Source organism: Cetorhinus maximus, chromosome 24, assembly GCF_964194155.1.
Source record: "Cetorhinus maximus chromosome 24, sCetMax3.hap1.1, whole genome shotgun sequence".
In the NCBI taxonomy this organism is placed as follows: domain Eukaryota; kingdom Metazoa; phylum Chordata; class Chondrichthyes; order Lamniformes; family Cetorhinidae; genus Cetorhinus; species Cetorhinus maximus.
In genome coordinates this window covers 7949461-7973310 of record NC_135902.1, presented here as the reverse complement: position 1 = coordinate 7973310, position 23850 = coordinate 7949461, and the positions used below count along the sequence as shown (strand labels likewise).

The 23850-nt window shown below is 44.8% G+C and overlaps 1 protein-coding gene across 1 annotated transcript in view; it reads right to left on the bottom strand.

The window, feature by feature from the left end:
- Nucleotides 1–23850, bottom strand: part of LOC144699628 (protein shisa-6-like) — a 560335-nt gene that overhangs the window by 284872 nt on the left and 251613 nt on the right. The gene's annotated exons all lie outside the window — the stretch shown is intronic.

The window sequence follows — 23850 nt, the reverse complement described above, 5'->3', positions numbered from 1 at the left end:
TGTTAAATCACCATCCCAGTCCACCTGGGGTGGATTATGATTCCTTGGCTTTTATTCATTTTACGCATTCAGCTTCATATTTCTCTCATCACTTCCTTCTCACTATTTGATTATCTGTAATAGGCTCCTAACAGTGTGAATGATTCCTTCCTATTCTTTAGCTCAACCCATATAGTTTCTGTTTCAATCTTTTTATTAGCTATGTCTTTTCCCACCACTGTGGTGTGTTATTTCTGATTAATTGGGCTACACCACCACCCCTTCCTCCCTCCCTCCCTCCCTCTCTCCCTATCATCTGTAAATATAGCCCTATTTCCCTATTTGTCCTGTTCTTTCTCTGGCTCAGTTTCCATTATCCACATTCTACCTGTTTCCTCACTTCTAATTACTGCTTCCAATTTCACCATTTTGTTGCTGATGCTATACAGGAATTTTAATGTTATTTTTCATTATTCCTTTATTTTTTAACCACTTTTTTTTGTTACCTCCTATAACTGTTCTGTTCCCTGAGCATTTGTTACTTATCTCTCTCTGTATTCTGATCTTTGCTCTTAGCTCTTTTTCTTAGCTTTACATTATATCCACCATTCCCCTCCTAGTACAGCCAGTGCAACTTATGCTTGGATATATAGCATTGTTAATGTACTGTGACATGCACAGGATTTGGGAGAGCGGATCTTTCTAGAAAAGCTGGAAGTGGCTGTAGAATGAAGGCCCAATTTCCAAGGTATCGAGGCTGCAACAGTTAGTTGTACGATGACAGAGAACTGTATCAAAAAGTTCATTAATTAATGCTTTCATTAATTAAGTTAATGTGAGCGTCACTCTTCTGCTCCTGTGTGTCTTTATTGCTGAGATGTTAATTTGCTGCTGTCCAATTACAAATTGCAATCCCGAAATTTAGCTCATAACCTAGATGTCAGATGATTTACATCAGAAACACAATGGAATCAGGGTCATTAACTGGAGTTTTAAAACAGAATTGAAGGATAATTATGGTCTGAATTTTACCCTCTGGGTGTGCACAAAGTCAGAGCAAACGAAAGCAGGTGTAAAACTCGCTCCCGGCTGAGATTGAGCTGTGAACATGATCTTACGCTGGATGGCCGATTTAAGGCCTGCCCAGCATGAAAAGCGATTGCTGGGTGTGTTTTCCGTGTGTGGAGGTGGGAATGCTTTGGGTGCCGGATCCAATGGGGACGCGGTGGGGTGTTCAAAAATGGAAGAGGCAGTCCCTGAAGGCTGCCAGGAGTTGTGAGGGAGGCTGAGGGAGCTGTCTGAAAACTGTGCAAGTGTCCCGGTGTACAGACATGGCCTCAGCAACTGGAGGTCATGGATGTGGGAGAGGAAGATGGGTGGGCACTATGCCCCCCACCGTTTCTCAGATGTGTGCCTGGGAGCGCTGGTCAAGAGGGTCAGTGCCAGGCAGCATATCTTGATGCCCAGGGACAGCAAGAGAAGGCTGTCCCACCTGACCAAGAAGGCCTGGACAGAGGTCGCTGCCCAGGTCAGTGGGCACGATGTGGTGCACCGCACATGGATTCAGTGCTGCAAAAGATTCAATGATCTGCTGCGGTCAACAAGGGCAAGTGCAGAATTGGCATGGACCTGCGCTGAGAACTTTAGTGGGTGCCTGTTTCTCAGAATGTTCAGGGGTCCAAGAGTGTGTATGCCAACTGGCGCTTAAGTTTGCCTCGCCAAGGCTGGGATGTCAGCACGACTGGCCTCAGTGCATTGCAGAGTGAGATGTGCCACAGTGACATGGCCTGCCTAATACCCGGGTGGAAGGGTGGGTGGAAACCAGGAAAGGACCTTCAGGGAGACAGCAATAATGAGGCTGTTTTTCCCTGTCGGGAGAAGAGGAGTCAGAGCTTTGCAGAATGGTTGGAGGAAGGCCAAATCTGTGCATCCTCACTAAGCACAAGAGTGATACACTGGAGCTTCCTTACCAGTGGCCAGCTCGCTCCTTCGGTCGCAGTGAGACGGGTTTGAAGGTCGGAGTGCAAGTGACAGATGCGAGTGTGGTAGGTACTGGAAACATAATGGGCTCCTCTCACCAGAAACTGAACTGTCGCAGCCAGAGAGCCCACTGAAGCTCCAATGCAGATGGCACCATGCGGCAGGTCTCCACTGTCTCCTCAGCCCGCCTACCATACATAGTGACTTTGATGATTGAATATACTGATCCCCTGCCTTCCTCCCACAAATGCGCCACCCGCAGGAACTGCCAGTGACCCCGAGGACCCCCCATTGAGCTCTGAGGACAACAGCACACCTGCACCAACATCACACCATCTCTCTGAACCAGGCACCAGTGCAAATACTCACACATCAGTGGGCATTAAGTATTCAGCTCCATGGGTAATGCACAACGGTGAGGGCACATCACACACTCATAAGGAGCTGGCAGAGGCAGAGAGGTCCCAGGGAGCCAACAGTGGGAGCACAGCTGGAGACCAGGACCACGCTACATCCGAGGAAGTTGATGAGCCTCTGTGGTCTTCCATCAGGCAGCAGATGCTGGATGTCCAGCGGGATGTGCGGGGAGAACTGGCAGAGATCCATGAGGGTCTGCGTGCCTGGTCTCCATCATGGAGGGGTCCATGCAGAGCATGAGTTCTGCGTTGATCCTTAACACCGAGCTCACAGCCTCCTCCATGGTGACAGTGGTGACTCTCATGGAGAGGCAACTTCAGGAGCAGACTCAGTGGTTCCTGGGGTTGCACTCAGGCCTGCAAGTCCTGACATAGGCAGCGACCTCAGGAGGTCAGCATGAGAGATGGATGAGGCACCTAGTCTCCCGGGTAGGCCCCCATCCATCAATGGTGAGCAGGGAGGTGCTAACACATCTCATGCTGGCAGACGAGCTGCCTATTGTCTCTATGGGCTTCTCACAGGGCACTCTGGACGAGGGCACCAGCTCCTCTGCCCCTCTGCCAGTGGCCATTGCATCTGATGATGCCACGATGACGGAGGAGTTTCCAATCTTGGGGCTGGATGCACCCCCCCCCCCCCCACCACCCCCACAGGGGGAGCCTACTCAGGCTCCAACAGCCAGAGGACAACCGCCAAGATCACCAGGGCCAACAGGGCAGCAGAGTCAGCAGGCTGCCTCCAACGCCACTGTCAGTGAGACACCAAGAAGCAGCACCCACAAACGTAAGTTGAAGGCATTTTAAACACAGCAGGTGCGTGTCATGGGTGACATTTTTTTGCGTTAATTTTTTCAACTCTTGTGTTAGGGATGGACACTTTGTTCTTTGAAGCTATTAATGTATGTAATATTATTGAAACATATTTTTCTTTTAAAACAGAGGTTTAATCTGTGTATTAATTGGATTAAAGCCAGCTAGTCTGGGTGCTTTGATGTGTCCTAGTTTTGATATGTAAGAGAGAGAGTGTGCATTTGCATTTTTTTGAATATAGCATTCCAGAAGTGGGGTGAAAACTGACACCTTTCTAGCAGATACCAAGCAATATGTTTATATTACTAATAAAATCGGTACTATGAAAGGGGTTTTTATTGTTAGAGAGGTTTAGTTCATAGGCTGGTGATACAATGAGAATTTACATTCAGTGGGCGGTGGTAGGTATAACTACAGTTTTCGGGTGTGCAGAGCAGAGGCAATATGAAATCAAAAGGCAGCTGTAAGCCTCCAACTGGCTGCACAGGAACCAAAGTGAAAAGTGCCTCATTTTGAATTCATAAAGTGAAAATGGTGCCTGGTATCTAGTTAAGTCTATGGGTTGCTGTTGCCTTAATGGAGATTAGTTTGGGAATTTCTTAAAAGTTATGATAGTAGAAATTTTTAGCCATGTGTATATATATTTTAACCTTTGTAAATTAATAAAATGTTTCATTTAGTTTACTCTAAAACCTCGAACTGATGGTCTGATTCCTGAATTTAGAGTAGCATCTCAAACATAACATTTAAACAACTGTCAAAACCTATAATTTTAAAGCTTCCCTCTGAGGTTTTTAAATAACTCAGCTTTGCCAACTGCATCAGTCATAACAGTTCATGTGAAGTACCATGAATATTTATTTTAATGAGTTGGCTGGATGGTATGAATAGATGCCAGATGCAGCACAGGCTTGTAAAAGTATTGCGTTGTGTGGTGCTGGCGTACTGGGTTGGGTTCTCATTTATTGATTGTTAGCAAAGGAGGCAGTGCCATTGGTTTGATGAGGCATTGATATCTTGAATGCCTAGCAGAAGGTTCACTGCATCAAAGCATCCCTGGAGTCCCTGCCTCCATGAAGATTCCTGTCCTCTGCCTCGAGGCCCTACCCTGCACCTCCCCAGGCCCTTCCTCTGAGCCATTACTTGAGAATCCTCTGTGGCCTGTGGAGCTGCCTCACTTTGTTCAGACTCCAGTGGGTTCCCCCTGGCCAGAGCCAGGTTGTGCAGGGCACAGCATGCGATGATTGAGGGAGACATGCTCTGGAGGATACTGCAATGCTCCCTCTGACCGGTCCAGGCATCTGAAGCGCATCTTCAGCAGCCCGATGGTCCTCTCCACCATCGCCCCTGTGGAGGCATGACTCCTGTTATATCTCTCTTCGGCCTCAGTTCTTGGGTGATGGAGTGGGGTCATCAGCCACCTCTTCAAGGGACAGCCCTTGTCACCCGGGAGCCATCAATCCACTTGTGCAGGAGCCAGGAACAGCCTTGGTACCTGTGAGTGCTGCAATATGTAAGCATCATGTGAGCTCCCAGGGTAATGGGCACAAACTTGGGGAATCTGTGTCCTGTGGTCACAGATGATCTGGACGGTCAATGAGTGGAACCCTCTTTCTGTTGACGAAAGCTCCAGGTTCACCTGCTGGTGTCTTGATGACCACGTGAGTGTAGCAATCGATTTCACCCTGGGTGCGGGGGAATCCAACCAACACAGCGGAGCCTTGTGATCTCTCCACCTGGCTTGCCTCATCTGCCCGGAAGTGGGTGAAAGTGTGGACGTGTCTAAAGACAGCATCAGTCACGAGCTTGATATAACTGAGTGCAGCTGATTGAGAAACACCACACAGATCCCCCACTAAGCCCTGAAAAGAACCAGAGGCAGAGAGGGTCAGGGCCACTGTGACCTTCAAAGCCACCAGCATGGGGTGACCGCCCATGCAGTTGGAGGCGATTTTCAGACCTATTATGTGACGTACTGCTGTCACTGTGTCCCTGGAGATGTGGAGCCTCCTGCAGCACTGGACCTCGGCCATCTGGAAGTGGTTGGAGCGCTGTCTGGACGCTGAGTAGTGACGTCTTCGGCGTGCCCTCCCGCCTACCGGCCCTGCACCAACTGAGCCCCTGCCTCTCCTCTTAAAGGTCTGTCCCTGGGATGCTGCCCACACCCACCTGGCCTCCTCGTTTCCCCCCCCTGCCCCTCTCGTCCTCTTCGGAGGAGGTTCCACTGGCAGAATGCACTATCCCCATGAGATGGGAAGCAGAGGAGCAGTGCCTTGAAAATGAAGGAGCGCTGTGCTGTAATACTCAGGGGGATCCTTCCAGGGAAGATGAGGACCTGACATGCTGAAAGGCAGGCTTGACAATCAAACAAGATGCCAAAGAACTCTGGGACAACTCTGTACTTGCACAGCAAAGGACTGGCAATGACAGAAAACGTGCCAATGCTCCTTTTTATCCAGCCCATGCATGAGAAAATGGTAAAAGCGCAAAATCCCCCCCCCACCCCACACCCATTTTGCCTCAGTGATGAGCTGAAGATCACACAGGCAACATAAAATCAGTCAATTGGCTTTTTTAATGGCCTTAATTGGCCCTTTAATTGTCAGCGGACGCTGCTCCAACTCCCACGCACGCCTCCCGACCTCAATATTGCACGATGAGATCGGGATGCAGGCCCAGCATCGTCTTGCGCAATTTTACACGCGTTCTGGTTGGGTGCGCGCCCGAACTCGGAACATGAAATTCTGGCCTATGAATTTGATTATGCAGCTTTGACAGAATTATGTTCTGCTGTTCTTTTCATGGGATGAGTTGAAGTTCAAAGTCATTTTGATTTTTGGAAACTTGTTTTGTTCCAGAGCTGCGTTCAGCTCTGTAAAATAAGCTGCAGTATGTCCCATTGAAATATTGGGAACTGGTAATTTGACACTGAAGATTTGCTAATTTCCTATTGCATATTATGTGTGCGCTTGGTAATTATGGTTTAACAGTTGATTTAATCATTGAAGAATGATAACTGACTGAGGATACTGTGGTATAATTGGTTAATAGTTATGCTAATGAGTTGGTGATGTGATGTATTGTATCATGCTGATATCGGAGCACTGCCAACCATGTTACGTATGAACATACGAATTAGGAAAAAGAGTAGGCTACTCGGCCCATCGAGTCTGCCCCACCATTCAATAAGATCGTGGCTGGTCGGGATGTAACCTCAACCCCACATTCCTTCCTACCCCCAATAACCTTTCACCCCCTTGTTAATCAAGAATCTATCTAGCTCTGCCTTAAAAAACAATTCAAAGACTCTGCTTCCACTGCCTTTTGAGGAAGAGAGTTCCAAAGACTCTCAACCCTCTTTAAAAAAAATTCTCCTCAAATATGTCTTAAATGAGCGACCCCTTATTTTTAAACAGTGCCCCCTAGTTCTAGATTCTTCCACAAGAGGAAACATCCTCTCCACATCCACCCTGTCAAGACCCCTCAGGATCTTAAAGATTTCAATTAAGTCTCCTCTTACTCTTCTAAATTCTAGTGGACACAAGCCTAACCTGTCCAGCTTTTCCTCGTAAGACAACCCACCCATTCCTGGTATTAGTCTAGTAAACCTTCTCTGAACTGCTTCTAATGCATGTACATCTTTCTTTAAGTCAGGAGGCCAATACTGTACATAATACTCCAGATGTGGTCTCACCAATGCCCCTGTACAACTGAAACATAACCTCCCTACTTTTGTAATCAATTCCCCTCACAATAAACGATAACATTCTATTAGCTTTCCTAGTTACCTGCTGTACCTGCATCCTAACCTTTTGTGATCCATGCACTAGGACACCCAGACCCCTCTGAATCTCAGAACTCTGCAATCTCTCACCATTTAGATAATAAGCTTTTTTATTTTTCCTGCCAAAATGATAGATTTCACATTTGCCCACATTATGCTCCATTTGCCAGATCTTTGCCCACTCTCTTAACCTATCTATGTCACTTTTAGCAACTTGGTTGTAACATGGTGCACTATGGTGTCTCAACAATGAGGTCTTGGGGCTTGTATATTTAAACATTAACCCTTTTATTGTTTGTCTTTAACTATTCACAGATCCCAGGTGATTGTCATGCATGGTGCTTTTACCTCCAGGCAGGCTGGTTCCAGAGTATTCTTCCTAGACTGTTCTCAGTCTATTACCACGTAACTCTATGCATCATACTGTGGGTGGTGCTATTCTCCAGTCCCATATTAACCCTTGCTCTGCTGAGCACCTTTAACATTACAATGACATGCAGGCATATACAACAATGTATGATGATGTAAAAGTGACATCAGTAGTCATGTGCTAGACACTTTGAAGAGCAGATGGGACAATCTGTACTCCGAGAGTTATAAGTACTCATAGCCTATCTTGTATATAATGTAAATAAAGCAGTTTGAAGTAACTACCTGAGTCAGACCAGAGTTACTCAAGATAAGATAGGCCACACGACCAAGATATGAAACAAATACCTTTTTGTCTGGTTAGGGACCAATAATGTTTTTTTTTTAAAGTAAACAAAGTTTGAGATCCAAGACATTTACTAAGTGAAGAAAGCCACAAGATTCCATGGGTTTTGAACAAACAAAAATAAACTTTACAAGGTCAGAAAGATCAAACAATTTACAATATCTATCTTATGCTCTAACATTGAGGGTCATGTGAATTAAGAAGCCAACTGTGGTCAAACACACCACAATACACAATAAATGCCAAATGTGATCAAAACACATTCATGGATTTCACAATAACCCACCCAAACATCTATAACGCTGAGTTAAAACCAATTTTGAAGAAACTTTGTGTCACTCACGAAGGTTTCCAATCTTCATATTTGAAGGTCTCACCTTGGAATTCTCTCAGTCAGTCCAGCTCGGATGGCTTCAACGACAGCCCACCTTACAGGGTTTCAATCTCGCCTTCTGAGATTCCGCTCCCCTGGCTTCCTGAATACACTCGAGCATCAGCTTACAAACACAATTTCAGGTCTTTGGGTCAGTGGTGTCCTGCTTGGCGTGGCCAAACGGGTACCTTTTGCCCCATCAGCCCACAGCAGGGAATCACCAACCTTCTGCTGCCTTCTTGGGCCTTCAGGGCTCCTTCTGAGGCCTCTTTTTGATTATCAGGGCTTCTCCTGAGCCCACTTCACTTAAAGTCTACTCCCCGCAGCCCTTTTGCTAATTGGAACTTGTTTCTCTGCTCCTTTTAATTTTCTTAACTTATAACTGGAACCTGTTTATGTCACCTGTCTTTGTCCCTTACCTTGACTTCCTTTTGGGACCTCTCCCTTTTCCCAACCCCCTTGTCCCTCTCTCTGGGACACTTCTTTGGATTTCTCCCTGTCTCCTCCCCCTTGTCTCCTACCTGGGACTTGCTGGACATGGCACGTCACACCTGGTCACCTGACCTGGATTTTTATCCCCTTTTTTCCTCCAGGTGCGGGCGTGCGGGGCCTGTCCTGGGCCTGAAGAATGTGACGATACTGGCCTAATATGGGCGGCCCGCTCCTGGCCTATGCATGTGCGGGAGGTCCAAGACTGTCGGTACTCGGAGTTCTTGACCTCCGTTCCCGACAAGCAGATAAGTATGAGTTTCACAATATTGTGAAGATCCTTATCCCAACACTGGACGAAAATAGCCTTAAAGACTGAAGGCTCTCAATATTGCATCTTTGGAGAGAAGGAGACACAACCAGTCATCCAAGAGAGAATTCCTTTAAACAATTTTGACTGTATTAATTATTTATATTTTCAATTCATTTTTGCCAGTTGAACAAACTTCACAATCACATAGCCTTACTCTTATCATTTCCGTTTACCGTTTTGGACCTGACACCTGCCTGACTTCTACACGCAGATACATGCTCTCACTTCAAGGCCCCCGGTGGTGACACAAAATATAAGCCTCTAAAACTGGCTCTGCAAAGAGACAGATGGTCCAGTGACAAGAGATGGAGGCAGATAAAACAAAAACAGATTACATCTAATCTTTGTGAAAATATGACTGGAAAGCATGATGCCTGGCAGCATTCTGTCTTGGGAGGTAATGGCTTGTGCTGTGGTCAGCTGTGTTAAACATCACTTGGTATGGCTCAGGAGCCCCGCTCGGGCATGGCAGCATCTGTCGCATTTGCTGCAGAGGAAGACAGTGAGCTGAGAAGGTGCAGGATTCACTGGCCTCTGTTTTCTCTGCATGGTCTCTCCTCTAGGCCAGCTGAGCTTCCCATTTCTCCTCTCCTCTCCCAAAGCCCCTCCAGAGCATTTCCAAAGGTCACAATGGCTGTCTCCCAGTTCTCTGTGTCAATGGCCACCGTCTTTATATCTCACTCGCAGGGGTCCTTGTAGTGGAGTATGGACATCCAGTAGGACATGACCCAGTGGCCAGTTCACATTACATAAGATCTTTGGGTAAATGGCCATAATCTAAATGACGAACATAGCTGATTCAGAACAGACGTCCTTGGCGTAGCAATGAGCGTACACTGATGGAATTAGCCTATGCTAGGACCTCGGAGTTGGTGACCTTGTCCTGCCAAGAGATACCGAGGATACGTCTGAGACAGCGGAGGTGGGAACCATTCAACCTTTTCTCCTGCTCAGCATATGTTGTCAAGGTCTCGCTGCTGTAGAAGAGTGCATTGAGGTTGCTTGGTAGACTCACAGTTTGGTGTTGTCAGGTTGCTGTTGTTCCACACTCCCGTGCTCAGCTTGAACATAACAGCTGCAGCTTTTGCATTGTCCGAGTTCATTTCAACATCAAGTGACAGATTGTTGGGGATTGTGGAACCCAGATATGTGAAGTTATCATTAACCTCCAATGTCACAGTGTCAATGCTGAACACAATATGGCGACATTCTGGGCTATGACATTAGTCTTCCTGATGGTTAAACCTAACCATTTACTGGTGTGAGACTCTATCCATTTGCCATTGAAGATGTTCCTCTATGGAGGACTAGTGCTGCAGCATTGGCATAAAGCAACTGTCTGAATAGGACTTGATACATTTTTGTGTTGGATCACACGGCAAGGCTGAAAGGCTTTCCATCAATTCTGGTATGTAAGGAGATACCCTCTGTAGATGACCTGAAGGCTTATGTCAGCAGCAAAGAGAAGAGTAGGCCAGAGTGTCGATGCTTAAACGCAACTGTTTGACCCCACTGTGGATCTCAAAGGGATCGATGTTGCCCTGTCACAGCTGACTTTACCTATCATGTTGTCATGGAAAGAGGAGATCACATTGTGCAGCTTCACAGGACAACCAATTTTCTCAAACAGCTTAAACAAACCACAATTGCTGACACGGTTGAATGCCTTGTTGAGCTCGATGAAGGTATTATGTAGTAATCTCTGTTTACGGCATTTCTCTTGTAGCCGTTGGATTGAGAAGATCATGTTAACTATAGATCTTCCAGTTCTGAGACCACACTGGGATTTGAGGTAGATAGACCTGTGTTTGACAAGCAAGGAGATGCCTCAATAGTTGTTGCAATTGCTGAGGTCACCCTCGTTCTTGTACAGGGTCACAATCCTTGCATTGCATATACCCTGCTGCACTATCACCTCCCTCCAGCAGAGACAGAGAAGTTTGTGCAGATGCTACTGGAGTGCTGGTGAGTTTAGGTGGCATAGCATCAGCACCTGGAGTTTTGCCCATGGCAAGTTAGTCAATAGGTTTGCTAAGCTCCTCCACTGTGGGTTCGATATCCAGCTCTGCCAGGTCAGGCAGGCTTTTTGTGGTGTCTAGAGCTTCCAAGTAGACATTGGTATGACTCAAGGTGGTGTTGCACCCATCTCTCCAATTGTTTAATGTAAGTGATGACCTCCCTTGTCTTTGTTCTTGATGGAACTGTTTCCTTTGCTGATGAACTTGTTGTCTTTTTGATCCCTTTTATACATGTCACTTGCATTCCCTGTGTCAAAGAACATCTGGATATTCTGGCAAAATTGTAACCAATAGTGCCTAGCAGTCTGTTTACTTCAAGCAGCTTTTAGTGCATTGAGTCTTCTCGCTGATCTCTCTTCTAACTAATGAGAGTGGCCTGCTTCGCCTCAATGACAGGTTCCGTCAGTGATGTTCCTGCTTCCTAAATATTGAGTGTGTGGTATTGTAGATGGCGTCTCAAAATGTGTTCCATTTCACTCCTGCACTGTATGGGAATGCTGGAGAGCGCCTGTTCAATCGAGTTGAGGAATTGTTGGCTTTTCTCTGGGACGGCAATGTGGCTGACGTTGATAAAAGGACAACATTTCTGCTTTGAAAGAGAGAGAGCTTCAGGGGTTGCATTCTAACCCAGGCGCACAGCAGGAAGTGATCTGTGTCACAGTCATTGTTGCGCTAGCTGTCTGTGTCGAGAATGTTGCTCAGAGTTATGGCAGGTGATGATCAGATTCGGCTGGTGCCAATGCTCTGATCTTGGATGTCTCCAGGGTACCTTGTGGCTTGGTTTGTTCTGAAAGTAAATGTTCGTTGTACAATGCTCATGGTAGCAGCAAAGCTCAAGTAATCTCTGTCCATTTTTCATTTATCTTTCCCATGCCATGATGTCTGAGGCAGGAGGGCCACATGGTCCAGTCTTGCTTTGAAATCCTCCCAGTAGGTAAACATGTTCTGTCTTGGGGATTCAGTTGATAGCAATAACAAGCTCCTCCTACAACTGGTCCTTTGTTTCCATAATGGAAAACAACGTTGGGGTACAGATACTCATGAGGTTAACAGCCCTCTTCAAGTTGAGAGGTAGATGGAGAGAACATGTTCTGAACCATTTTTGGGGGGATTCTATCATGAGAGTAGTGAGTTCATACAGTGAAGCCTACACCCTGCTTCTCTGAACTCTTCCCCTGCTAGATTAAAGTGTAACTTTTTTCTTTCAGTAATCCCTTCCTGGCCAGCCTTATTTCTTGTAGGAAAGGCTGAACATTGATGTAACTATGAGGTTCCGTGACGATCACAGCTGTCTTGTGCCAGTTATCGACCAGCTGCAAGTCATCCATCAATCCCATGCACCTCGTCCTGACATTCTAGCTCGCTAATTCAAAAGTTGATATTTTCTTCCCCTTTTTTTTGTTTGTTTGCTTGGTACAATGAACTCGATCCATCTGTGGGGCAGAGATTCTAAACTCAAAGCACTCATTGAAGCAGGTGGAGATGGCAGGTCAGCGCCTGACTAGTCGAGGACTGTCTGATCTGAGGTGGGCAGTGGCTGACCAGTGCAACGTGATGCTCCCTCCCACCGTCACAGCACATAGCACCTGTTCTCTACGCCAATCCAGCTGGGTTTATCACCCATAACTGTATCCTGTGTTGTGTTCATGCTCTGCAGTGAAATTAGAGAGTCCACACCAGGGTGCCAGCCTGAGCAAAATTTCCAGGGACCCTGGGTTGCCCAAATGTCAGGGTCCCCCTTCCGGCACCCCCGGTTGGGTCATAAGGAATGCAAAACATTACATTTTGCACCGGCTTGGTTGCAGGAGTTGCTGGAAAGGTGACACATTTAAATATCAGTCTGTCTTTGGGCTCCACTCCAGATTCTTTTTTTTTGTCAATGTTTACTCCCCTAATCTTCAACTCTCCCAAGTTATCTACAAGGCCCTGGAGTTATTTGCCCATAGCTGGGAGTTTGGTTCATGAGTGCCGGGCATGTCCACACATCAGTGCACTGAATTTTGGGGGCCAAATCTCCTGAGTTCCTCTGAAGCTTTAGCCTGGGATTACAAGGGACCCCATTTCTGTGTGTTAGGGAAAGACTTATGCATTTGGCTTACATTTCACATTGCTGCTAGCCAGTGCTGTAGGCCAAATATGATAAACAAACTAGCACACAGAATGGGAAGTATGCTAACTCTCTTTACACACTTGACACATCAAATTGAACTGTTGGACACACAATGCAACAATATGATAATAACAGTAGCATGATATTCCAGTATTAATGACATTGGTGAATGGACGCCACCTATATAGTGTTGGTAGCCTGAAGGCCTCAGAAAGGCTACAAGCCATACAACCACTGGACAGTACAATCTGTCACTTGCTACTGCTTCCTGATTTTTCTCTTTAAATTTTCTTCTGTAGTTTTCTTCTGCTGGTTCATGATGTCAAGGTCCCAATTTTCCTCCAGTGCCTCTCCCATTGGCTGCTATTGTTCACATCTGAACCCTGACTGTGTCCACAGGCTTATTTGGCTATGGGGCCATGTGTGGCCAGTCCTATCCTTAGCCCATATCTAAACATGCACCAACAGTAGGAGATGGGAGATAGCAATTAGAATATTCCACTTTTAAATTGGAAGAAACAAAAGCCAATTGTTGCACTCTTATTGTGACCCTGCCCACAATTAGCTAACTAAGTACAGACTAGGGATTGTACCAGGGATCCGACTGACTTGGCTACTTGGTAAACACATTCACTGAACTACTTCTCTGTTAGTCCATCAAGCAATCTAAAGGCATGTTTTGTGTTTAGAAGTTGGATCGAGTGATACGCCATCGACTTTGCCAGATGATATTGTACCCGCAATTCAAACAAAAGCTTAGACATGCCAGTGATATTTAAAGCCATTCACTTAACCACTGCAGATTTTAAGAAAAAAAAATCTGATTATGATGTTTAATATTATTTCCAGGGCCTGTGAAAACAATGTTTTAGATTTTTTTGAGCTACTTGGTTAGTTTGTCAGATGGTCTTTCCACTGACTCCCTGGCCGAGATTTGCTTCTGGAAGTGATGGTGGGGGCTAAGTGTACACAATGAAATGAGGGTGGCAATAGGTTATCCAGCATATTTTCTATGTTCAGCACCTTTGCAAATTTGCTGCATAAATGTATGTTTCACCCCGTTGATTAAGCTGTTTATTTAATAGCTTCAAACGCCACACTTTCATTCCCAGCATTGAGTGTTGCAGCTGAGGGAGAGTTGCAATTCAAAGAGAGCTTACAGACCAGTGCAATTCAGAGCAGAATGATCAATTAACCCTCCAGTAGCTGGATGAATGTAAATATCTAAAAAGAAAATTGATTTTTTAACTGAATTGGATTGTGCCACAGCGATTTCCCCTCTAGACCACCCCACCCCCCCAACCCTGTACCACACCCCCAGTTTCAACCTAAGACCAGTGTCTTAGGACGCAGGACTGGTAACTGCTAGCAGTTGTTGTAACTAGCCTGATCCTAGATGACCTGCCAGGGTCCAGGTGCAATGAGATGGGTGGGGATGGTGACTGCCACAGACCACTGATCAGGCAAGATTCCTGGAATATCCTGTGCATTAGCTCACTGTCCAATGGCATAGTGGGTCTTGGCACAGCCCAATGTGGTACAAAAACCAACAGATTAGGAGGCCCCAGTCTTGGTTTCCAATGGGTGCTGGCTTAACCACCATTAGCATGTGCAATGATTGGCCTCCATGCTCCTGGGTCTGGGAAAGGAAACATCAGGTGGTTCCTAATCCTTGTTGCTATGCACTGACTCTTGTGAGTGCGGGGACATCAGGTAAGAACAAAATTAGGCTCAATTGTGATGCCCTCTACATTTGAAATTAAAAATATCTGAAGATAAGAACAACTACTCAGAAGGGTTAGTTGATCGGGTTGATTTGTCGTGATTTTAAAATTCTCACTTTTTTTCAAATCCCTCCCTATCTCTGGAATCTCTTCCAACACTGCAACACCCACAAGATATCTGCGCTTCTCAAATCCTAGCCTCTGGTGATTTCCCAATTATAATTGCTCCAGCATTGGTGGCTGTGCTTTTAGTTGCCTGGGCACCAAGCTCCAGAATTCCCTCTGCCACTCAGCTTCTCTACCTTGCTTTCCTCCTTTAAGACACTCCTTAAAATCTACCTCTTTGACCAAGTTTTTGGTCATCTGACCCAATATTACCTCATGTGGCTTGGTGTCAGACTTTATTTTATAATGCTCCTGTGAAGGGCCTTGGGATGTTTCATTACATTAAAGGTGCTATTTAAATAAGTTGTTGTTGAGAAGTTCACTGATAAATAACATGCCAACGCTCATTATCTAAACTGAAATGTAAAGGATCGTTACTTGGAGGAGGTTCAGGGGATAGCTGAGGAAATGTACCTCCAGTGAGGATAAACATGCAAAGAGAAACTGAAGCCTTTCACCCTTCATCTTATCAGCTTGTTGTCCATTAAACAGTTTTCCATCACATGTAAAACACCTACAATCAAACAGTTCTTTACTCGTTCACAGAATGTGAACATTGCTGGTAAAGCCAGCCTTTATTCCCTTTGAGAAGGTCATCTTGAACTGCTGCAGTCTGTCTGATGACAAAATTCCCACGTTGTTGTTGATCAGGAAGTTCCAGGATTTTGACCCAGTGAGAATGAAGGAACTGTGATACATGCTTAAATCAGGATGGCATCTGACTTGGAGGGCAATATGTAGGTGATGGTGTCCCCATGCACCTGCTGTCCTTCTAGATGGTAGAGGTCACAGATTTGGAAGGTGCTGTTGAAGGAGGCTTGGTGAGTTGCTGCAATGCATTTCGTCAGTGGTACGCACTGCAGCCACAGTTGTGAACTGTTTAAGGTGGTGGGTAGGGTGCTAATCAAGTAGACTGCTTTGTGCCAATTGGAATCAATTTCTCGAGTATTGCTGGGGCTGCACTCACCCAGGCAAGTGGAGAGTATTCCATCACACTCCTGACTTGTGCCTTGTAGATGGCGGATAAGCTTTGGGGAGTCAGGAGGTGAGTTACTCACTACTGAATTCCCAGTCTCTGACCTGCTCCTGTAGCCATAATATTTATGTGGCTGGTCCAGTTAAGTTTCAGGGGAGCGGTGATCCCCATGTTGTTAATAGTGGGGAATTAGGCAATAGTTATGCCATCCAACGTGAAGGGACTCTTTTGTTGGAGATCTTCAGTGCCTGACACTTACGTGACATGAATATTATTGACATTTATTAGCCTAAACCTGAATGTTGTCCAGGCCTTGCTGCATGACGGAACAGACTGTATCCAATGGAGCTGAACGCTGTTTGATCATCGGCAAACACATTATGATGGCTTGAGGGAAGGCTGTTGATGAAGCAGCTGAAGATGGACGGGCCGAGGACACTACCCTGATATGATAAACTTCTGCAGTGATGCCTTGAGGCTGACTTGATTGAAGTGATATAGATGTGCTTGGTGTCCATTCCCCAAAGTATGTCAGTTTCAGCTGTAAGATTGTATTCGCATTTGTTTTGATTAAATAAACAAACTAGCTCTCACACCAACATCGTTTGAAGTTTGTGACTTGAAATACATTACCTTATGGATTTGATTTGGGTGTTTTTCCAATTTCTTTGCTACAGTAATACAGGCATGTTGGATGACTCCTGTTCCAGTTGGGTATTTTAAATTAATATTAATGAGAGGGCATCATTTATTTAAATTCCATGCTGCCTGTGGACTTTTATAATTGACCAGTTGGGAATTTTACATGGATCAGAAAATTTGAATGCTGTTCATTGAAAATTAACCACAAAAATTACAAATATATACCAAGAAATGTTCTTAGTCATTGACAAATGTCTGAACTAAGCATTCAGGATTTCTTGGAAGATCTTTATGTACAAATATCCAGTGAATATAGAACTGGGTTTGCCCCCCAGCCCTGCCTCCTGTAGTTGAATTGCCTTTCGGCACTCGCTAATCAGGCTTACACATGAAGAGTGTTCACTTGGTTAAGGCAGAAAAAGGCCCATGGAACTATACCCATAATGATTCTGAGAGAGGAGAGAAAATGTCCAAATAATAAACTTGAACATCAAGTAACATTTGTACCGCGCAAGTGCCAGGCAATAACCATCTTCAACAAAAGAGAATCCAACCATCTCCCTTTGACATTCAATGGCATTACCATTGCTGAAACCCCCATTATTAACACCCTGGCGGATTACCATTGACTAGAAAATAAACTGGATCAGCCATATAAATACTGTGGCTACAAGAGCAGGTCAGAGGCTAGGAAGCCTGTGGTGAGTAACTCACCTCCTGACTCCCAAAAGCCTGTCCAGCATCTACAAGAAGCAAGTCAGGAGTGTGATGGAATACTCCCCACCTACTTGGATGAGTGCAGCTCCAACAACACTCGAGAAGCTCGACACCATTCAGGACAAAACGTCCGCTTGATTGGCACCCCATCCAACACCTTAAACATTCACTTCCTCCACTACTGACGCACAGTGGCAGGAGTGTGCACCAGCTACAAGAAGCACTGCAGCAACTCACCAAGACTTCTTCAACAGCACCTTCCACACCCACAGCCTCTACCACCTAGAAGGACAAGGACAGCAGGTACCATGGGAACACCGCCACCTGCATGGTCCCCTCAAAGCCACACACCATTCTGACTTGGAACTATATTGCCGTACCTTCACTGTTGCTAGGTCAAAATCCTGGAACTCCCTTCCTAACACCGCATGGACTGCAGCAGTTCAAAAAGGTGGCTCACCATCACCTTCTCAAGGGCAGTTAGGGATGGGCAATAAATGTTGGTCTAGCTAACGTTGCCCACAACCCATGAAGAATTTTTTAAAAGCAATTCAAACCTTTAAACAGTGAATGTGTCAATGTTGCTTCAGCATTCCCAGACATCAGTGGCTTTTAAATAATTTTTTTTTCTGCACTTACTATTTTAAGCATTGTATAAATGTAGGATATTTGGCAGCTATGAGATTACTGAACTTGCCTGAGGAAAAGACCTCAGTCTCATTCACAATTCGCACTCTAGCTTCTGAGATTAACCTTCTTCAACCTTTCAGGTGAAGCTGTGAAAGAGAGAGATCATTTTCTATTCAAGTGCAACATCAGAACCAGAATAGAAAGAAAGAAAGTATGTGCATTTATATAGCACCTTGCACCATCTCAGTACATGGTTCTTTTCAAGCCAATGAAATACTTTTGACGTATACTCACTGTTGTAATGTAGTGAAACAGGTTCCACAAACAGCAAGGACCAATGATCTGTATTTTTTAATGGAAGGTCTTTTGAGGGATAAAAATAGTTCCGGACACTGGAAGAACTCTCCTACTCTTCTCGGAAACAATGCCTTTGGATCTTTTATATCCATTTGAGAGGGTAAACAGTGCATCAGTTTAACTTGTCCTGAAAAACTTCAGACTTGGTGCTGCAGTGCTTCATGTTCAAAGTGTCAACCTGAATTATTTGCTCAAAATTTGGGGGGCAGAGCTTGGACTCTGAACTTTCTCACATAACTGGACTATCACTGAGCTGAGACTGGCAGCTAGCCTTGAACAGTTAACACTTGTAAAGTACAGGGAGGGGTGAATGTTGATGTGACTCTGCGAAGGTATGAGGCATGGGTTTGCTAAGATAGATTGGGGAACTTCATTAAAAGGCATGATGGTGAATAGACAATGGCTAATGTTTAAGGAATGAATGTATGCATTGCAACAGTAATACATTCCTTTCTGGTGTAAAAACACAACAGGAAAAGTGGCCTAACCATGGCTAACGAAGAAATTAAGGATAATATTAGATCCAAAGAGGAGTTATATAAAGTTGCTAGAAAAAGTAGCAAGCCTGAGGATTGGGAGCAGTTTAGAATTCAGCAAAGGAGGACCAAGAGATTGATTAAGAGGGAAAAAGTGGAGTATGAGAGTAAACCTGTAGGGAACATAAAAGCATCTGTAAAAACTTATATCAGTACATAAAAAGATTAGTGAAGACAAATGTAGGTCCCTTACAGTCTGAAACAGGAGAATTTATAATAGAAAACAAGGAAATGACAGAGCAATTAAACAACTACTTTAGTTCTGTCTTCATGGAGGAAGAGACAATTAACTTCCCAGAAATGCTAGGGAACCAAGGGTCCAGTGAGAAGGAAGAATTGAAGGAAATTAGAATCACTAAAACAATAGCGCTGAAGAAATTAATGGGACTGGAAGCCAATAATTCCCAGGGCCTGATAATCTACATCCCAGGGTACTAAAGGAGATGTCCATAGAAATATTGGGTGTGCCGGTTGACATCTTCCAAAATTCTGTAGACTCTGGAACAGTCCCGGCAGATTGGAGGGTGGTAAATGTAACCCCACTATTTAAAAAAAGAGGGATGGAGAAAGCAGTGAATTACAAACTGGTTAGCCTAACCTCAGTAGCAGGGAAAATGCTAGAGTCTATTATAAAACGACGTGATGACAGGACACTTAGAAAATATCAATAGACAAAGTCAACATGGATTTATGAAAGGGAAATCACATTTGACAAACCTACTGGAGGTCTTTGAGGATGTAACTAGCAGAATAGATAAGAAAGAACCAGTGGATGTGGTGTATTTGGATTTTCAGAAAACTTTTGATAAAGTCCCATGTAAGAGGTTAGTGTGCAAAATTAAAACACATGGGATTGGGGGTGATATATTGACATGGAGGGAGATTGGTTAGCAGACAGGAAGCAGACTGAAGCAATCAATGGGTCTTTTTCAGAGCGGCAGGCTGTGACTAGTGGAGTAATGCAGGGATCAGTGCTTGGGCCCCAGCTATTCACAATATATATCAATGATTTGGATGAGGGAACCAAAGAAATATTTCCAAGTTTGCTGATGACACAAAACTCGGTGGGAGTGTGAGTGATGAGGAGATGTTAAGAGGCTTGAAGGCAATTTAGACAGATTGAGTGAGTGGGAAAATACGTGGCAGGTGTAGTATAACGTGGAAAAGTATGAAGTTATCCACTTTGGTAGGAAAAACAGAATGGCAGAGTATTATTTAAATGGTGATAGATTGGGAAATGCCGATGTACAAAGGGACCTGGGTGCCCTTCTACACCAAGCACTGAAAGCAAACATGCAGGTGCAGCAAGCAGTTAGGAAAGCAAATGGTATGTTGACCTTCCTTGCGAGAGGACTTGAGTACAGGAGCAAGGATGTCTTACAGCAGCTGTACAGGGCCTTGGTGAGACCACACCTGGAGTAGTGTGTGCAGTTTTAGTCTCCTTTCCTAAGAACGGATATAGTTGTCATAGAGGGAGCGCAGCGAAGGTTCACCAGACTGATTCCTGGGATGGCAGGATTGTCGTATGAGGAAAGATTGGGCCGACTAGGCCTGTACTCACTGGAGTTTAGAAAAATGAGAGAAGATCTCATTGAAACATATAAAATGCTGACAGGGATGGACAGACTGGATGCAGGGATGATATTTCCACTGGCTGGGGGGTCTAGAACAAGGGGTCACAGTCTCAGAATATAGGGCAGACCATTTAGGACTGAGATGAGGAGAAACTTCTTCACTCAGAAGGTGGTGAACCTGTGGAATTCTCTACCAGAAGGCTGCCGAGGCCAAGTTACTGAACATGTTTAAGAAGGAAATAGATTTCTGGACTCTAAAGGTGCCAAGGGATATGGAAAAAGAAAAAAAATCGTGGGAGTACGGCGTTAAGATAGAGAATCAGCCACGATCATATTGAATGGCGGGGAAGGCTCGAAGGGCCTAATGACCTACTTCTGCTCCTATTTTCTATGTTTCCAAAATAAAAATTTACAATTGTACTGCTCTTTCTGGTTCTCAGAAACATGCTAAAACAGTTAACATAGAAGAAATGGTGGCTTTGCCAATCATAGGCAATTGGAGCAACAATTTTTCTTTGCCAAATCTGGTTGGGTCGCGTAAAACACAATCGGGTCCTCCTCTCGTCTGCTAAAACTGTTCACTCACTACTCCAGGATCATCCTATTGCAAAGATAACCAATGGCTTCTTTTCTCTATTGTAAACCATCTTCTGAAACCCTGTGTCCTGTGCCCTCCACAGTCATCTCCAAAAATAAGCAAGGAGCTCATGGGCCTCTTTGTCATTAAGATCAAGATCATTTGATCAGTTGCCTTGGCCATGTCCCTCCCTTCCAGTAACCCACCTGGCCAAACTTCCTTTAATGCTCCCCCCTGCCTTAGCCACAAACTCGCATCTTCCTCTAGTTTCTCTCCTATCTCCTTTCATGCCTCCTCTGGGCCATAGTGCCCCTGAGAGCCCCACCTCCTGTTCCTTCGATCTCATTCTTACTAAAGTGCTGATCTCACAACTTCCCTCCTGGCCCCATGTTAACCAATGCTGTTAATGGTTCTTTTTCTCTTCTGTTGTTGTCCCTCTCTCCATTAAATCTGCCATCATCACCTCTCTCCTCAAGAAAAGAATCCTCCAAATCTTTGCAAATTACTGTCCCTTCCCCAACTTCCCTTTCCTCTCCAAAGTCCTTGAACATGTTATCACCTTCTAAATTTGATCCCATCTATGATGGAAATCCATGCCTGAATCCCTCCGATCAGGTTTCTGCCCCCATACCCACACACAGTACCGAAACAGCTCTTATCTAAGTCACAAATAGCATCCAATGTGACTGTGACAAAGGTAAACTTTCCCTCCTTGTTCTTCTCAACCTGTCTGCAGCTTTTGACATGATTGACCACACCGTCCTCCAACACCTCTCAACTCATCCAGCTGGATGTGAATGCTCATTCCATTCTTATCTATCTAATCATAGCCAGAGAATTACATGCAATGGCTTCTCTTCCTGCTCCCACACTTTTACTTCTGGTGTCCCCCAAGGATCTATCCTTGGCCCCCTCCTATTTCTCATCTACAATGCTGCCCTTGGCAACATCATCTGAAGGCTTAGTTTTTCACACGCACACTGTCATACCCAGCTCTACCACACCACCTCCACCCGTGACTCCTCCATCGTTGCTAAGTTATCAGACTGCTTATCCAACATCCAGTACTGGATGAGCAGAAATTTCTTCCAATTAAATAATAGGAAGACTGAAGCCATTGTTTTCAGTCTCCACACCAAACTCCATTCCCTAGCTACTGACTCCATCCCTCTCCCTGGCAATAGTTTGAGGCTAAGTCAGTCGGTTCGTAATCTTGGTTCCACACTTCACCCCAAAAGGAGCTTCTGACATCATATTCCGACCTTATATTCACTAACGCCATCTGTTTCCACCTCCATAACATTGCTTGTTTTCACCTCTGTCTCAGTTTATCTGCTGCTGAAAACCTCATGCATGCCATTGTTACCTCTAGACTTGACTATTCCATTGCGTTCCTGACTGGTCTCCCACACTCTACCACATTTTACCCTCTGCAAACTTGAGGTCATCCAAAACTCTGCTGCCCGTGTGTTTGTCTTGCATGAATTCCATTGCCCTACTTGCCCTGTGCACACTGGCCCACGTTGGTTCCCAGTCAAGCAACATCTTGATTTTAAAATTCTCATCCTTCTTTTCAAATTTCTCTATGGCCCCACCCTTCCCTATCTCTGTAATCTCCTCCAGTCCCACAACTCTCCAAGATATCTGCAGCCCTCTATTTCTAGCCTCTTGTGCATTTCCAATTTTAATTGCTCCACCTTTGGTAGCCATGCCTTCAGTTGCGTAGGCCCAAAACTCTAGAATTCTCTCCCTACACCTTTCCACCTCTTTACCTCCCTTTCCTCCTTTTAGCCACTCCTTAAAACCTACCTCTTTGACCAAGATTTTGGTAATCTGACCTAATATTTCCTTCAGTGGTTTGGTCTCATACTTTGTTTTATGACCTCCTGTGAAGCGTTTGGGATGTTTCATGTTAACGGTGCTTTATAAATACAAGTTGTTGTTGCAACAAGAGTAATGAGATGAGTGACCATTTAACTTGGTGGTATTAGCTGAAGGCAGAAGGTGAGCCATTGGGAGAGCTCCCTCCTCTCTAGTGCCATGAGATTATTTATGCCCACCTGAACAACTGCACCAGGGACATTGGGCAGCATGTTAATGAGTTTTGCCATCAAGCTTCTAACTGAACAGGAGTCCTACTAACTGAAGCAGGCTGATACCAATGTGGATGCGGGGAACTGTAGAAATCCCCCAACAACTTAGCTGAATAATAAGGCATAACTGTAGAAGAAGTATCGAAGTGTCAGTGCTAGAGATGGTTTCAGAGTGCTATTCAGGTGCTGAACCCAGAGATAAGCAACATGATCTGAAGGCTCCCAGCACTAAACTACAAATTACAATACATGCTGTCAAAAAATGTAACTGACTGATGCTCATGTGAATGACTGACTGAAATTAAAGATGTTCCTATCCTGTATGTGGTGAAAGATAAGGTGCAACATCACTTGTTCCTAGGATGAGTCGATCAGGTTTGATAAGTACACCAGGTTTCTTCTGTTATCTGGCATAAAGTACAGTTCCATCTGTATAAGGTTTCGCAGAAATTAGAATGAGAAGGGGGGATTTTCTGTGCAAATTACATCAGATTTGATACCACAGCTGACCTGCCAATAATACTGTTGACAAAGGGAGAACTCTGGCAGTGGAGCTGAAAACATTCAGAAGGAACACTTGTTGCTGAGAAGTGCACTTGCCCCAGTTAATTTTTGGCTTGCCTCATATTTCAAGTAAAATGATATTCAATACTAAAGCATTCCGAACACATATACATACAAAAGGCTTCTGCTGCTGGTTTCCACCATCTTATATATAATGTATTCCTGTTTGTTCTTTGATGTGATGCAATGTAAATAGTCGTTTGGTAGCGTGGAATTTGTGTATTGCTGAAAAAAGAGACTTTTTTGTCAAAGCTTTTCAACTTGTACTCATCAGGATACTTTGCAAGAAAATACCAATGTCAGGGGGA